We start from the raw sequence: 16,767 nt of genomic DNA, 5'->3' as shown, positions 1-16,767 counted from the left end.
TCCATCCAAGAACTCAGCGGAGACAACAGAACACTGAAATGTTCCTCTTCACCAGGGTCTGTGCAGGGCTGTCTAAATGGGAGCCTCAGGGGAGGAAGGGAGAGCACACACCCGCTGGCCTCTCCTGGCCATTTCTTCTAAAGAGATGTGCTTCTCAATATGCAGCCCAGCACAGACTTCTCCAAAGGAGCTGGGTCAGCACTGGTCGGAAGCCTGAAGCACCACCTGCATGTCTGGACTGATAACCGCCCTTCCAATTGATCCGCTATGACACCTTGTGGCTTACTCCTTAACACAGTGAAAATGCACACATGGGTGGAACTGGTGATGTGCTGAATGGTACCGTGTGGCTTCTTTCTGGCCAGAGGGATCACCTTGATGGGTAGAAATGCTGCCTGTCTCTGCTTTCCTTACAGGTGCAACTGGGCGTTAGTTCACTGTGCCTGCTCATTCCATTGTACCGTCTCCGTGATTGCTCATATTGAATTCTTTAAATGACACACACCCTCCTGTACTTCTTTTTATTAACCAGGGCATGAGTTCCATATCGATAATAATTTTTATCAACCTTTCTAGAGAAATATCTTGCATAGCTCAAACATTAAATCATTTGCAGGTTTTTTCTTTCTTTTCCTTTGTTTTTGGAGGGGTCAGTGGTTGTTAAATTTTGGTTCCCAATGTAGGTCATTTCTTAGGACTCTTGAGGATTTTATCTTACACTGAAAATCTGTGTAGGCAAGCAAATGCTAAACCAATAAACAAGGCTGACCATTTGGCAGTACACACAAAAATCAACCTTTCTTATGCCTTTATAATTTTTAACCATGATTGCCCTGCAGTTGACTGAATTTTCTTACTTGAAATTGAAATTAAGCAGTCGGTACATATTACCTGCCTTTGAAAAGTTCTGGTTTGGTGAGGCTTACCACTCCCAACTTAGCTGAATCCTAGAATTTCAGGGCTGGAATAGACACGAGAGATCATCTAGCCCAAGCTCCTCATTTTAGAAGTGTAGAAACTAGACCCAGTTGGGAGCTTACATGTTGTGCTGCCAATTCATAAGTGATCTCAGGTTTTCTTAGTCATAGCACTAGCCTGTCACTACATAGGAACCAGGAACTGACCCAGAATAGACACTCTTACCAAGCACTGATTTATACCTTAACCCTTCAAAAACTTTTATGTTCCAAGCTCTTCTCCTTTTACAGTTTTCCAATTGCCTTAAAATGCTACTGATCTTTAGCATCATGCTGTTGATGTTAAAAAACACATCAATAACCCTTACTGTATTTGAATTGATGATTGTTTGCTTTGCCTATATATTTAAAATAAATTTGCATATGCTTTAAAAGATTATCATTAATTTTACTATGCAAAAATTACTGTTAACATTTTAGTATATACATTTAATGCATACATTCATATATACTTAGTTGCTTAGGGGCATTTAAAACACCCTTTTGGATCCAGCTCTTTTAAGTGAAATTATAATCATTATTATGTCCTTAAATCCAGCTCTTTTAACTGAAATTACAATCATTATTATTATTATGTCCTTAAATATGCTGAAAATATAATAATTTTGAGTTGCCTGAATTATTCATACATCTATTTGTTTTAAAAATTAACACCGTATAGATATTTAAAAAATTATTTGGCTCCTTTGTATCATGATTTGAACTCAAAGAATCAGTATTCTTTACAGTCAATCTTATCCCCCAGTAAGGTAGAGGGATGGTGGTAGAAAGGAGTTAACTGTGATGGCTGTTATGATGACTATATTAGCATCTAGTACTAGCCAGAAATCTTGAATCCAGGGTTCTCTGTCTCCTTTTAAGAAAGATGCCCCCCCCATTTGAAAATAGATTTTTTCCCCCTGCTTTTCTTTCTCTCGTATTATTTCTGAGTCAAGAGGCAGCTCACACGCAACCTTGCATAAGGTCCATAAATCAAGATTTTTGCACAATTCATACTGGGAAGAGGGATCTTAAAGTAATGCAAAGAGTTAATTTCGATCTAGAACCAGTGTGTTGTGATACAGCAAGTTAATTTATGACACTGTTTGAAGGACGTATCTTTGATTAAAGGAGAAAAGGGATACCTCAAAAAGTGGGTTATGCCATGAGTTGTAAGTAATGTCATCGTACTTTCCTCACTGGATCGGAGAGATCCTTGGGGTCAGGTACTATCTTATTCACGTCTGTATTTCCTTCATGACAATTGATATTCTCTGTGTCCAATAGCAATCTATTTTTAAAAGGCATATTTTGTGACTAGTTTCTGACTTATTACTGTTTTTATATGGATAATATACATTTTATACATGAGCCTCATACACATATGCTCCTATTGCATCACAGTGGTGTGCAGTGAGACTATGTCACCTACCACAGCATTAGCATTAAGTGCTTAGCTCCTGAACTCATGCAAAGTTATTTCTTTACTTAGTGGCTGTGTGACCTTGGGTAAGTTGATTTACCCCTCTCTGCCTGGGTTGCCCTCCTGGATAATGAGGAGACGGGGACAGAATCTATGTTTTTGGGTTGTTATGAAGAGCAAATGAGATAATTCTTATAAAGTGCTTAGCACAGTGCCTGCACCCTGTAAGTGTTAACTACTACTGTTATGGCTTCTTTGTTTAATGGATGTTGAGCAGCTACTCTATGTGGAGTTACTGGTGTAGAGATGCAGAAGGCAGCATCCCTGTCTTAAAAGAGCTTAGTGAGGACAGAGTATTTGCAGGATTTACAGAGAAGGAAGGTCTTGAGGGATGCCTAGGAATTTGCCAATTTCGGAAAGGTGTTGCGAAAGGTGTTTTAGATAGAAGAAACAGCACATGCAAAGAAACTGAATTTTAAAAGGTGATGTTATATTTGAGGAAGGATGAGGATTTTGGCATGGCTGGGGCTTAGGCTCTGGGGTGTACGTGTGAGTGGGAATACATGTATATGTGTTTTGGGTGAGTTTGGAGAGGGTGGTAGGAGATAAACCTGGGCAGGAAGTGGGGGCCAAACTGTGGAGGCTTTGGGATGCCACGCAGGGTTGTCGGTCTTTACCTTTTAGAGACTATATGTTGACCTGTAGAGTGATGAATTCAAAGAGAGCCCTGGCATGATTATTTACCTTCTGTGCCATTGTTTCTTCACCTGGAAAATGGGACATCAGTAGTCTCCACTTCAAAAGGTTGCTTTAGGGAATTTAGTAAGACAAGACCATTAAGCCCTTAGACTAATACATGCAACATTGCAAAGATTTAGTCAGCAATAACTTCTACTATTGGGCAAAGGGAACTAATCAAGGTGGGTTTTTTGCTTGGGGAGTGAAACAATTTGATCTGCTTTTGAGCAAGAACACTCCGATCGGTCCCTTTGTGGAGGGTGGACTGGTGACCTGTCTAGGAGCCTATTTGTCTGCTGGGAATCAGTGGATGGGGAGATGCATAAAGAAAAACGTCACACACGCTTACTGGCTGGCTGAGATATTTTTAGCCTAGTGTATCTGAGGCAAAAGATGGATTTTTATGGCATTTATTTTTAAGATGCAAAATTGCTGTAAGCCCAGGTTACATAACCTGCCCCATGACCTTCTATTTGCCCATCAGTAAGGCCCAGTGTGGGCCGTGAAATTCTTGGCAGCCTTTTTGGAGCATGGGTGCCCAGGGTCTTCAGTCTTGAGTTTTCTCCCCCCCCCTTGACAGAACTGAGACGTTTGTGAGAAGCCAGAAGCGATGTGCCACGGCTTCTGGGAAATGTCCCTTAGCTGGCAGCCTGCCTGGCACAAGGACCCCTCAGTGGTGTGGTAGTGAGTCAAGTGGGAAAGACAAAGCGGGGTTGCAACCCTGTGCAGGACACGAGCCCTGAGTCTCCAAGCCTTGGTTTTCACATTGGAGGGAACAATATACCAACCTCAGAGGACATCCCAAGCACTAAATACGACCATGTGGGTGAACTGCCAAACCCAGGTGGGTATTTGGTGGTGGCTGTTCTGTTCCCCACATGGTATTTCATGTTGCCTTGCAGGCCCATAGACTTTTTTTCATTCTATGGGCGTTTTCTTCAATCCTTTTCACACCTTCCTCTCTCTATAAATGTAAGCCTGTGGCCGTGAGAAATCTCCCCTGTCTTGAGCCTCTTTCCTCTTCTGACTTGTCTGGATTAGACTAGATGTGAACTCCAAGCTCTCTTCAGCCCCAGAGTCTATGACTCCAGTTAGGTGGACTGTGTGTTTCTGTTTTAATCTGCCACATTAAACATAAAATCAAGGTAAATAATGTGTTTTGGACTCTCAGTCAAACTTCCTTTTTCTCCCACCTTCCCTGGTGAGGGCACCTTGCTGAGTTACTGTGTCTGGCTTTTCCCCTCAAACTTGCCGGATCTGGAGGACCACATTTTGCCTCAAAATGCTCTCTGCACCATTGTCTTAAAACCTGCACATAAAGGAAAACCCAGTGATTGTTTTTTCCTGTCATCATAAAAGAAGCTTAAAATGCAAATGCAGGATATGCTACAATTAGGCGGGCGACCCATACTATCCGCTGTTTAGAAAGGTTACGATTCATCTGAACCAAGACTAGAAAATAAGCTTAAGGTGTTAGGTTATTCTGAAAAGACTATTAATGCCTGTTGGCTAAGTGCATTAAACTGCTTTGAAATGATCAATTGTGTGTACTGTTTTATAAACTGCTTGCTGGGATGGTGATTTAAACCTATTTTTTTCTGGACTTAAAACTTTACATTTGTCTGTTGAAAAAAATACTGTATTTGAAACAAACATTAAAATATAGTTTATTATCTTTCCAGGTGTTTGTCTGAAAGGAAAATAAGTCAAGACATTTATAGTTAGAAACTGAAATCTCAGCCTTAATTCACTCCATTGTATTTCCAACTAGCTCAACCCTATATAAGATTACCCAGTCCCCGGAGACCGCCTTGGAGGGATACCAGATACTCCTGGTATATGAGAGAATGGGGGAGGTGGGGCGAGAATGGATGGGGAAAGGTTTCCAGTCCTAATTCTACATTTCCTGTGATTTTTTCCTTTATGAAGGCAGGAGAAAAAGAGAGAAGAAAGAACGCTGCTGTTAGTTTTATTACAGCTTTGATTTTAAAACCATTCAAGAAGCAGCATTCAAGGTGGCACCCCATGGTGTCTAGAATGGAGTTGAATTCACTCATTCATTCCTCAGTAACTTATTGAGCTTTTTTATTATGTGTTCCATGATTGAGGACTGCAGGGAAAGCCCTGCCCTCAGGATGCTCACAGCCTGGTGGGGAAGGCATCCAGCTGAACAACTAGCTATGACAAAGGGTGACAAGTGTCATGCTGGGAAAGGGCGGGCTACTGAGAGCAGCCAGGATGGAAGTTTCCAGCTGGGATTGTGTTTTTGCGATATGCACACATGTGCACACATACGCACACTCACACTCCAAGTTGCTTGAGGTGTGTTGTGAATTGTGACCCAAATATTCATATGTCTAATCTAGAGCACCATTAACTTCTCGATGACACCAAGTGTCTGGTGATCTTTGGAGGAGTTAAACTGCTTAAACATCCCAAACTAAGGAGATAAAGCTATAAAGCATAAATGCCCCAGTGATGACTGCAGCAAAGTTCCCTAACCTATTGTCACCTAAATCTTGGGTGAGGGAGAAAGAAAAAAGGCAACTTCTTTAAGCCCACTTAAAAGCCCACATCAAAAGCAGCATGAGTTTCCCCCCAGTCATGAGACATTGTCTGAGTATAGGGTAGAAATTTTAATTTTTACCAAGAAATTGATTATAGTAATTTTTGGTGAAACTTCCAGGTTGTTACAAGTGAATTAAAAAAAAAAATCCCAAATCCCACTGCCCCAACTATGGTAGACAGCTAGGTAATATTGAAAGAATTTTAGGAATAAACAGATCATGCAAAACCTTGAATGGTTAGGAAGCCCTAAAATGGGAGGCAGGAGACTGGATGAGCAAAAAGCAAAATTTTAAAATATTCAAGAGCAGAAACAATGATAATCCTAGTGAACATTTACTGGGTTTTTGTTGTATGCCGGTCTCACAGCTAAGTGCTTTGCATCAGAGTCTCAATAAAGCCATACACCACTGCGGCAAGTGGCGGTCTCCTCTCCCATTTTTCACAGCCAGCAAGAGCCGTGGCTTGAGCCTGGGTGTGCCCCGGTCCAGAGCTGAACTTCACTTGTCAACACTGCTGACTCCCCAGATAGTTTACACATGAAGAAACTGAGACCCAGGGAGGTCAGAGCTAAAGGCTATCATTGGCTGATGACTCTGCCCTGCCGTCAGTTCCTCAGTGACCCCCACGTTCAACGAGGGGACCAGCATGTGTTGACTGAGAATCCACAATGGGGGTTACACGCCTTGGACTTTTTGAGGTCAGGAACTGTAGCTGGCTCATCCTTGTATTAGCAGCACAGAACACCCAACCAGGGGCAGAAAAGATAATCTAGAATTTTCTTTAATGAATGAAGAATACGAGAGAGGTAGCAGGCCCTGAAGTTTAAATGCAATGGGCAGGACAACTCACCGTCAGCTCCAATGTGATGGGGCCGACCACTCCCCAGCTCCAGGGTTGCTGGCAAGGAGCAACCCTTCATCTCTATCCATTCTTGTCAGCGTAGGTACTTGTGTCCTCAACCCCCAAATCGGTGTATGATTTAAAGATGTTCACTCTATCTGCTTCCCAGAATCCCCTTGAAATTACTATAACAGCACATCCTGGATGTCGATCAATTCTGTCAGACGCCTCCATAGCCTGCTTTGCCTTCCCTGAGCTGTGTACACACCAAGCCCTTTTCCCTTACCTGCTTTTGATGAACGTTAACTTTTATGTCATCTTTATTTACCACTTTGTTCAACGTCCTTCCAATTTTTTTTAAAGCAAAGATTGATTGAGTTCATCCTCTTCATTTTTGAGTCTCGTTATTTCTCTGTTTCTCCTTGGTTATTAGTGGTCCTGTTTTCTTTCAAGTGCCTCTTGTCTTCAAAAAGCTCTTGTGATTCTCTTAAGCCATTTGCCATTTTGTTGGCCTGTCTTCGTTTTCCCTACAAGCCTTAAGTGTGGCAATATAGATTTCTTTCACCTTCTTTCTTCATTTTCAAGTACAACTGTAGACATTTGGCTCCTGGAAGATTGCTAAGCAGTGTCTGATACAATATTGAGGCTCAACAAATATTGGTTAAATTTATTTCTTTTATTGAAATGTGCAGGCTTTGATGGCATCACTTAAAATGCTTCTTGTACATGCCTTTTTTATATCTATGTATGTATGTGAATGGTTACCTGAATCTAGGCTTCAGAAGAGACAGGACAGACTCAACAATGATTTCTCTGGATCTAGAACATTTTCACCAATGCCTGTGAGAAAACCCTCAAAAGCATTGGGGGCTCATCCTAAATGCATGTCAGTTCAGGAAATGCTTATGGATGCATTATTTTCCCAGTGCATTGTTAAATGACTTTAGGTGGTTTGCGTAGTGGGTCTCAGTTTCTGTATCTGTTAAGTGGCAATAGTCAAAGTATAAAAAAAAATTATGGACATTTAGAGAGCATGCATTTATCCCACATATGGGAACTGTACTAAATTCCAAAGATGCAAAGAAGACCAGGACTGGGAATGAAAAGAAAAAGAGGGTGATTTGTTGCAATGAGCCCCTGAAGCTCCAAGAGAAAGTCAAAGAGTTGCCCTAGTTTGAAAGCTGTCTCCAAGGTGAGTCATTCTCTTTCTTAAAACCCCATCTATCCTGTCTCTCACCAGGCTGATGTTAAAGATAAAAAGGTAACAGATTTGAAAGTATTTTGAATAAATAGAAGCACTGGAAAAATTCCACGTTGGGAAGTTATCACTGAATCAATGGTTAAAAGGCTTTACAATAGATGGGGCGTTTAGTTAGTGAAGGAAGATTTTTGAGGATCGATGGAAATAGTTATTTCTGGAAATAGCCTGGTCTTTGGTGATTACTGTTAGTTGGGATCAGTTTGATGCCTTTTCCCCTAATGCACCTAGAGATTTGTGATGGAATTAGCTATGCAAATTAAATCCTTAAAAAAAAAATCTCCACAAACCTGTATGTTATATTTATAAACTTTACATTGTACTAAAGTCAGCAAATGTCACAGAATTAAAATCAGTAAATGCAAAAGTGAAGGTTTCCATAGCAACAGTAACTAACCCATATTGCATGTAAAATGGAATGTACATTAGGATTTATATTTAATCGTCTATTAGTAGAGAAAAATCCTATAAAGGATGGTGCAATATGGATATGTTAGGGTGACCCTAGCAATCTTTATCTTTCAAACTCCACGCTTTAGCTGCTGTAACTCTTTTGTATCTACCAAGTTTTGACTCCTTTAAGGAAAAATGAGGTAGGAAAACATAGAAGCAACATTAGGGTAGAGCTGTGTAACCTTAGATTTAAATGCAGCAGAACATCACCATTGCATAAATTATCAATCAACTCGATAGGTGTTTCAGAGAAAGAAATAGGCCCAGAATACTAAATGTTGATGAAATTGTTGCACGCAGGGTACTTAAGAAGAATTTCTGTCTAGCATAGTCAGTTTATCCAAACCTTCAGTGCCTCTAAAGCATGGTAATGCAAGACAGTTTGGTGACTTTGAGTTGGTTGTGGAAAGGCCTGATAGGAGGGTAGAAGGATTGGGGCCCGAGACGTGGGTCACAGCCCCAGCCCACCATTCTGCACATCTGGCCTCCCCTGTTGAACTTCAGCTCCTTCTTATAATGCATCCCTTGCCTAGTACCCAGGATTCCAAGAATCCAATAAGAATGGGGGGGAGGAACGTGCAGGGTACTTTGTAGACTTATATGGACAATGGCATTGCTATTGCGTATGCTACTGTAATAAAGCACGCATCACCTCCAACATTTAGACTCTGCCTTTGACTCTTTGTCCCTGGAGACAGTCTGTGCTTGACTGTCTGCTTACATAACGTGATGTCTCCTTGCTCTGCAGGCACGCCCAGCCCTCCTGGGAGAGGGCTCTGAGTCACCACCTGCTGAGAATACTGTTACGCCTCTTCTAGATCAGTGTAGATCAGATGATTCTAGATACAGACTCTTCTATTGGACGAAAATTTCTTTTATAAAATTGGAAGAAATTTCGCAAGTGACTAAAAGTATGATTCATTCTCAAATGCAGTCGATTTTTAAAATAATTTTAAGTAAAATCAATCGTAAGATTTTTGTTTTTGTTTTTCTCCATGAGCTTTAATTTTCTTTGCTTCTCTATAAATTCTCTGAATCAGTGCATGTACAACAGGCTTCAAGATCTGCTTTTTATCCAGCAACCAACCATGGTAACTTTTAAAAATGTATGGTTAAATTGATCAATTAATTTTGTAAAGCTTAAGGAATTAGAAAGAGATTGTCTGGCTACCACCAGATCAGAAATTTGCCAGCCAGCCCAGAAGCCCTGTCTTAATCATACTCCCTTTCCTTATATGGTATTAATTGGCATTTTTAGTATTAACTCTCTCGAGTTTCCCTACCATGTTAGGCTGCTATTTTCAGTTTGGCCCGCCTCAGTTTTCAGTGAATATTTGTTGGCTCTTTTTGATCACTTATTTTCTGGTCCATCAGGTGTTCTGTAGCCTTCTCTGCTTCTTCCTGCAGAGTCCTATCAGACTCTGAGAACAAGCATGGCTTGTGGCTGTGGTGGTATGTCCCACTGGCTTGTATTTTGGGGTTTATGTCACCTTTTCTTATCACATGGAATTTTTGTTTTATACTATTGAGATAGCCTTTTTAGATTTAGACAAATTTTTATTAAATCTCATTCTTATAAAAAATATAAATGAAAGCAATTGGTTAGGCTTCCTAAGGCTTATCATGCTCAGGGTCTAACTGTTCAGAATTGTTGTCCAAGATTTTTCACGTAGTATAACTTCTGTGCCATCCAAAACACTGGCAAGACAGCATTCTTCAAAATAACTCATTTAGAAAAACAACCATGGGTGATGCTGGGCTCTGAGCAGGCTTTGCATTATGTGGAGTTTGCCTAAATTTGAATTCAGTTTTCAGGAATCCAGCTAATCTTGTTGGATGCACACTCTCCCAACTCTTACCCTCAACCATTTGATTCTGTGGGCTTAAAGAGTGATCCATCTCTGTCTCCCATTTTCTCCAAGTCATCCACACCTGTTCTGTAAATTACAATGCTTCTGTTTTTGTTTTTTTTAATTGTGATAAAAATATATAACATAAGGATTGCCATTTTAAGCATTTTAAAACATACAATTGCATGGAGTTAATTACATTAATAATGCTGTGTAACTACTACCTCTACCTATTTACAAAACTTTTTCATCATCATAAATAAATACTCTGTACCCATTAAACAATAACTTCTCATTATTTCTTCGCCCTATTTCTGGTAACCTCTAATCTACTTCTGATTCTAAAATTGTTTTTTTTTTCTTTTTTCTTAATTGACCTATAATAATTGTTTATGTTGCTGGAGTACAGTATGATATTTGGGTATATTTATACAGTGTGCAATGGTCGTATCAGGGTTCTTAGCCCATCCATCACCTTAGACATTTGTCACCTCTTTGTGTTGGGAACATTCAACATCCTCTTGACCAGATGCTTCTGTTTTGAATATTTGTACATGTACAGTGACACTGATGGCTTGACAGAGATGGTAAATCATAATCTGATTGTAAAACATGCATTGAGACATCAGATTGATATTGGAAGAAATGTGCATCTTAGAATTAATAAAATTATTTATAGATATAAGTATTTGGGATTTTACTGTACTTACTGTCATAAAACTTTCTTTCTTACTTTAAAATTTATTCTAATGATTTTTTTCACTAAATACGATATGAAACTGGACTTTAAGATCTGCACATTTTTCAGCCTGCACACTACCATCATGGTCTTGTCATCTAATTTTGTTGTAAATGTTTCCATGGGTTTTTGGTTTTGCACGACATTGTCTGGTTTATATAGAGACTCAGAGATATTTTTAAATGATACTATCCTTGTTCTTAACAGTAAAAGAGCAGAAATAACTCAAATATCTGTTAACTGATGACGGATAAAAAAATGTGGTATATACGTACAATGGAAGCCATAAAAAGGAACAAAATTTGGATAGGTGCCACAGTATAAATGAACCTCAAAATCATCATGCTAAACAAAAGAAGCCTGTCAGAAAAGACCACATTTTGTATGATTATGGTGGATGGGAACAGGAATTCCTGCCATGGATATGATGGATCATATTGGGATAGTGGAAATCTGTAGAAACTGGTTGTGGTAATGATCGTACGACTTGGTAAATTTACTAAAAATTGAAACATGCAAATTTTATGATTTGTGATACCTCAATAAGATCATTAAAAAAACTTGTTGCCACCACTGCTGTTTTCCCAAATAGTAAGTTTTAAGACTATAAATATGCTAAATAATATGAAATATAAAAATAATATTAAAATATGCTAAATACTTTTTGTTTTAGAAAACTTGCTTTTTCTTTAGGCATGAGGTAGAAGTGTAGAAAGTATAAAGACACAGAACACTTTTTGCACTAAGATTTCTGGGTGAATAGAGACCATTAATATCACCAAGGTTAACCACTGGCTGAATGCCGGATTCTCTGTTCCATCATCCTGAGCCCATCCATCCCTGTGCTCTGCTCCAGCACTCTTGGTGATGGGCAGCCTACCTCATTTTGAGGCAATCTTTTCTATTGTCTCAGAGTTTTAGTTGTTAAAAGAAATTAAACAAATTAAACTTGAGTATGTCTCTTAGTCACTTCCAATCACCAGCCCTCTTCTGTGCCCATTCTGTCTTCTGTGAGATAGCCCTGCACTCTCCAAACACTGATAGCTAATTATCCTGAGGCTCTAGGTCTTCTCATTACTGGGCTAAATATTCCCAGGGTGCTCAGCTCTTCTTCGCGTGCAGTGGAGATGCTCTATATACCTTCCTCCTTCACTGCATTTTTACCAACCTGCCCCTTGACGTGCCTGACCCACCAATAGACAGTGAGCATCTTCCTTGTTTGATTACTTTCCATGGGACTGGGCTGCTGTTGGGACTCTTAGAATGTGCCCTGAGCAGTAGGCGAACTTCCCTATAAGTAATCTGGCCAGTTTGGGTTTGAATACGGTGAATCTTTTGCTTTCCTTGCTTTGTTTGCAGAAATCATATGAAACATAACTCTAGATCTTGTCATATTTTGCTGAAAAATATTGAAAGTTAAGTAAAAGTCATACCACTGGTCAGAAGGTATAAAATCTTTTCTGTTTTTTCTTCTTCTTGCACTGATTTCTAGACTATTTTCATATGTTCTTCTTGATTGTAACACTGAGAGTTTAACAGTCTTCCAACATTGGCTTATAACAAAAGATGACATGAATTTACCTGAAAATCTGAGATGGTCTGCTGTGCTCAGACATTTGTTTAAGAAATACATGTTAAGTGTCTGCTATGCACTAGGCATCCATTTTCAGTGCAGGAGGAAAAAAACATACAATCGAGTGGCAGAACCATATGTAGACAAGTCAACAAATATATGTATGGTATAACATGAAGTCGTAGTTGAAAAGTACTCAATTCAGAAGAGCAGCAACTTGTTATTGACAAATGATTAAAGTTTAGATATATATCTCTGTTGTGAAGAAAAATAAAGATAAAAATAAAGATAGATAAGAGATAAAAATAAATTGTAATTAAGGGACAAAGAGTTATGATGGACACTACTTTAGATAATGTGGTCAAAGAAGACTTCTCTGAAGAGATGGCATTTGAGCAGAGACCCATGTGAAATGCAGAAGTGAGACCATTGGTATGTAGATTAATGTTTAACACCTGGTTCTCAAAAAAAGAAAAAAGCATGTATATATATATATATATATACACACATTAGTTTATTATAAATTTTACTGATAGAAAGATATAGTTTACAGTTCATAAATCATAATAAAATCTACAATACTCTTTATTATAAATTTTTCATAGCTAATTAATTCTCCCAAAATACTTTTATTGATTTTTGACAAATTCTTGCAGTCATAGCCAAACTTTATTTTTAATTGATGAATAAGAGTAATTCTGATATAAAGGTTGGCTGATGTTGTCTCTTGCATTAATGAATAAGAAACAAATGAAACAGAGATTAATATCTGAAATTCATTCATTCCATGACATGTCACTGCTCTTCAGAATCAGATAATAGTTTTCAAATACTAGAAGAATATTTTTTCAAATTTTCTGCATTCACAACATAACGACTATTGACATGACACACTTTTATGCTTAATCTGCATTATCAACAATTTTTGCATCGCTGTCTTAAACCTAGACAATCAACAAAACAAAAAATCAAGCCCTAAGTTGTAGCATTTGCCAATTTCTGTGGTGTAAATATTCCCACTATGGCCAATTTCAGGCTACCAACATTAAGCCACTAAGCATGGTGTTGGGAAGAGACATGTATCATTATTCAGTATTTCTACCCTGTAGATGTGAAACATAAAAATAACCTCAAGAGCACTAATGACAGTAAAATGTAGCAAAATAATTAGGATGTTTTGACTATTTATTACCTTTGCTTCTAATATAACGTGTGTAATTGTAAGTTAAGAGCTGTCTTACAAAATTCCTGAAAATTTAACAATAGGAGAGCTGATATGAGCTGGCTCCAACACAGGGCTGAGACATATGGGTATTTAAGGAAAGAGCATTCCAGGCACCGGAAGCAGCATATGCAGGCCTCGGTAGAGACATGCTTGGTAGGTTAAAGGAAAGCAAGGAGGTCACTTTGTGGGCAGAGTGACATGAGGAGGGAGGAGGCTGCAGATATAGTCAGGTCAGATCAGGAAGGGCCTTTGTATCTGCTAATGGGATCATTTTAAGGGGTGTGGAGGTGACCCACAGATCCCCACACACTCCAAAAGAGGCTACTCTCTGTTCACGCACACCACAGTCAGCAGGATTGCAGAGCCCCTAATCAGCTCTGTGACTTTGAAGGATCACTTACCCTCCTGGCCATCACTTTTCCTATCTGTAAGTTGAGGAAGTTGAACTTGTGTGGCATTTCAACTTCCTTTCAATTCTAATAATTTCTGAATCTGAATCAGGCTTTAGGTCTTTTTCATGTAATGAATGCAATGGATCCTGCTGCCTATTGACTCCGTGTGGCAGACTCCTGGGCTTCCTCAGCATCCCCTCATATTGATATGGTTATGGCTAATCCTCCAAATACTGAATCCACTTAACCTTCTGCATCTCCTCTCTTTGCCTCTGAATTTGGTGGCCTGCTTCTGCTGCTGTCTTGCAGAAAACCCAGTGACTTGCCTTTTCCAGTAAAGCATTTGGGGAAGGTGTGGAGCAACCTCTTTCATTTCCAGTGTTGTTGCCAGCTGTCATGCCATCGTGGCCACCCACTCACATCAGCTCAGACTACTGTCACTCTGAATGAACAAGTCCGCAAAGTCTGAGATGCATGGATGAGAAAAGGCTGTAAGTAGGTAAAGAAATCAACGAACATATTGAGTGCTGCTCTTGTATCTCCACATTGACCTTCTGGTTCACTTCCAAATTTGAGACCTAAAATGGCTGGGTATTCCTCAGATACTTAAAGTGGAGGATGATCAAAGATATCACTGGGGAAAGTGAACATCTACGTATTGGTTACAACAATCTCCAGACTTAAGGGATGAAGCATGTGAAATGTACCTTTTTGATGTGGGAACTTCCTAACTCAATAATAACCATAGTTCTTAGAACTCCCGAAGTATAGCAGTTCATCTTTCAAGCCCTGATACCTGACTGCATTTGAATTTAAGCTCAATTATTCCTCAGCCAAATTATTGAACTGATTACAAGTCAGTTTTCTCATTTTTAAATGTAAGGAGATAGTAATAGTAACTACCTTTTCTGAGTGTTATTGGAATTTTAGCTGAATTAACACTGTTATATAGTGTTCATATGACCTGGTAGTTTTAGAAGCACCATCACATCAGTGATTTCTTTTTCTCTCTAGAACAACCCCTCTTTCTGAAGAGGGTTGGCTGATATCGCCACCTCCCTTTCAGAAGGGTCAGCATAGCATGATCTATCTTTCCCAAAACTTCAGGCACTTGTGAACTATTTTTCAGGGTTTTTGACATTTGTGTGCCAGAATTCTGCCTCTGAAACTGGCCTGCCTGAGCATGATTTTTAATTTGAAATATGTTACTACTTGTGTGTCTTTGGGGAAGTTAACCTTGACAGGGCTCAGTTTCTTCACCTGATGAAAGGGAATAATAATAATAACAATAGTGATGCCCACCTCACAGTGTAGTTGAGAATAACATGAAGCACTGAGGCACCTAGCATGGTGCCTGATAATTAGTAGCACCAGTTAACATCACCAATGTTGTCGTCAACATCATTACCATTATCATCACCATCAACTTCACCATCAGCATTATCACCATCACACCCATCATCATCATCACCAATAACATCCTCCTCCTCATCATTATCTTCATCAACATCATTACCACCACCACCATTACCATCACCATCATCACCATCATCACCATCACCATCACCATTATCATCATCATCACCATCACCATCACCACTATCACCATCACCATCACCATCATCATCACCATCATCACCATCATCACCATCATCATCACCATCATTATCACCATCATCACCATCATCATCACCATCACCATCATCACCATCATCATCACCATCATCACCATCATCACCATCATCATCACCATCACCATCATCACCATCATCATCACCATCATTATCACCATCATCACTATCATCACCATCATCATCACCATCATCATCATCACCATCATCACCATCATCATCATCACCATCATCACCATCACCATCATCATCACCATCATCACCATCATCATCATCACCATCACCATCATCACATCATCATCATCATCATCACCATCACCATCATCATCACCATCACCACTATCACCATCATCATCACCATCATCACCATCATCATCACATCATCATCATCATCACCATCATCATCATCACCATCACCATCATCACATCATCATCATCAACACCATCATAATCCATAAGAGGAAACAGAGCCTCAGAAAAGGTTGAGTGACTGGGCTGAAGAAAAGCTCCTAGGTGAAGGTCTTGGGCATCACTGCCTCACGTGAACAAGAAGTACGTCTGTGTTACACATGGCACGGTTATGACTACTGTGGTCTTCATCCTTTGAAGGGAGAAGTGTGGCTGAAAGAGGAAGGAGGAGAGAGACAAAGTCATTTATATCTGCCTGGGTGCATCTTGGTGTGCTTTGCCCTAAGATTCTGCCAACTTGCTTTGATTTCAGAGCTGGGTCGTTGTCTGGGGAGGGGCAAGGGCTTGGGTGTGGGTGGTGACTCTGTCTTCTCTGATATTAAGAATCCATATAAATAGTAGCATTTGCTGTGCATTTTAATCTGCAAAGTACACCCAGTTTGACAGCTATTAATTTGCATTCTGACATCTGCAAATGGTGTCCCTGGAACCTTAGAATCTGATATTGAAGCAATTAGAGATTTTTGAATAGTAATAGTACTATCAGGAGGCACTAAATATAGAGGTCTGGTCCTTATTCTTGCCCATCCCATTAAAGCTGGGAGACTCTGGGCAAGTCTTTTACCTTTTCTGGGCCTCGGTTGACCCTACAGTAAAATGAAATGAATAATACCTACTTTCTCAATGATAGAGCTAGATTAGATCATCTATTA

The 16,767-nt window shown here is 39.5% G+C and overlaps 1 protein-coding gene across 4 annotated transcripts in view; it reads left to right on the top strand.

The window, feature by feature from the left end:
* LDB2 (LIM domain binding 2) overlaps positions 1–16,767 on the top strand; it is a 369,574-nt gene that overhangs the window by 9,821 nt on the left and 342,986 nt on the right. The window lies entirely within an intron of this gene.

This window comes from Cynocephalus volans, chromosome 9 (genome assembly GCF_027409185.1).
Source record: "Cynocephalus volans isolate mCynVol1 chromosome 9, mCynVol1.pri, whole genome shotgun sequence".
Classification (NCBI taxonomy): Eukaryota; Metazoa; Chordata; class Mammalia; order Dermoptera; family Cynocephalidae; genus Cynocephalus; species Cynocephalus volans.
Note: the sequence above shows the minus strand (reverse complement) of the source record. Positions and strands in the feature narration are given on the sequence as shown.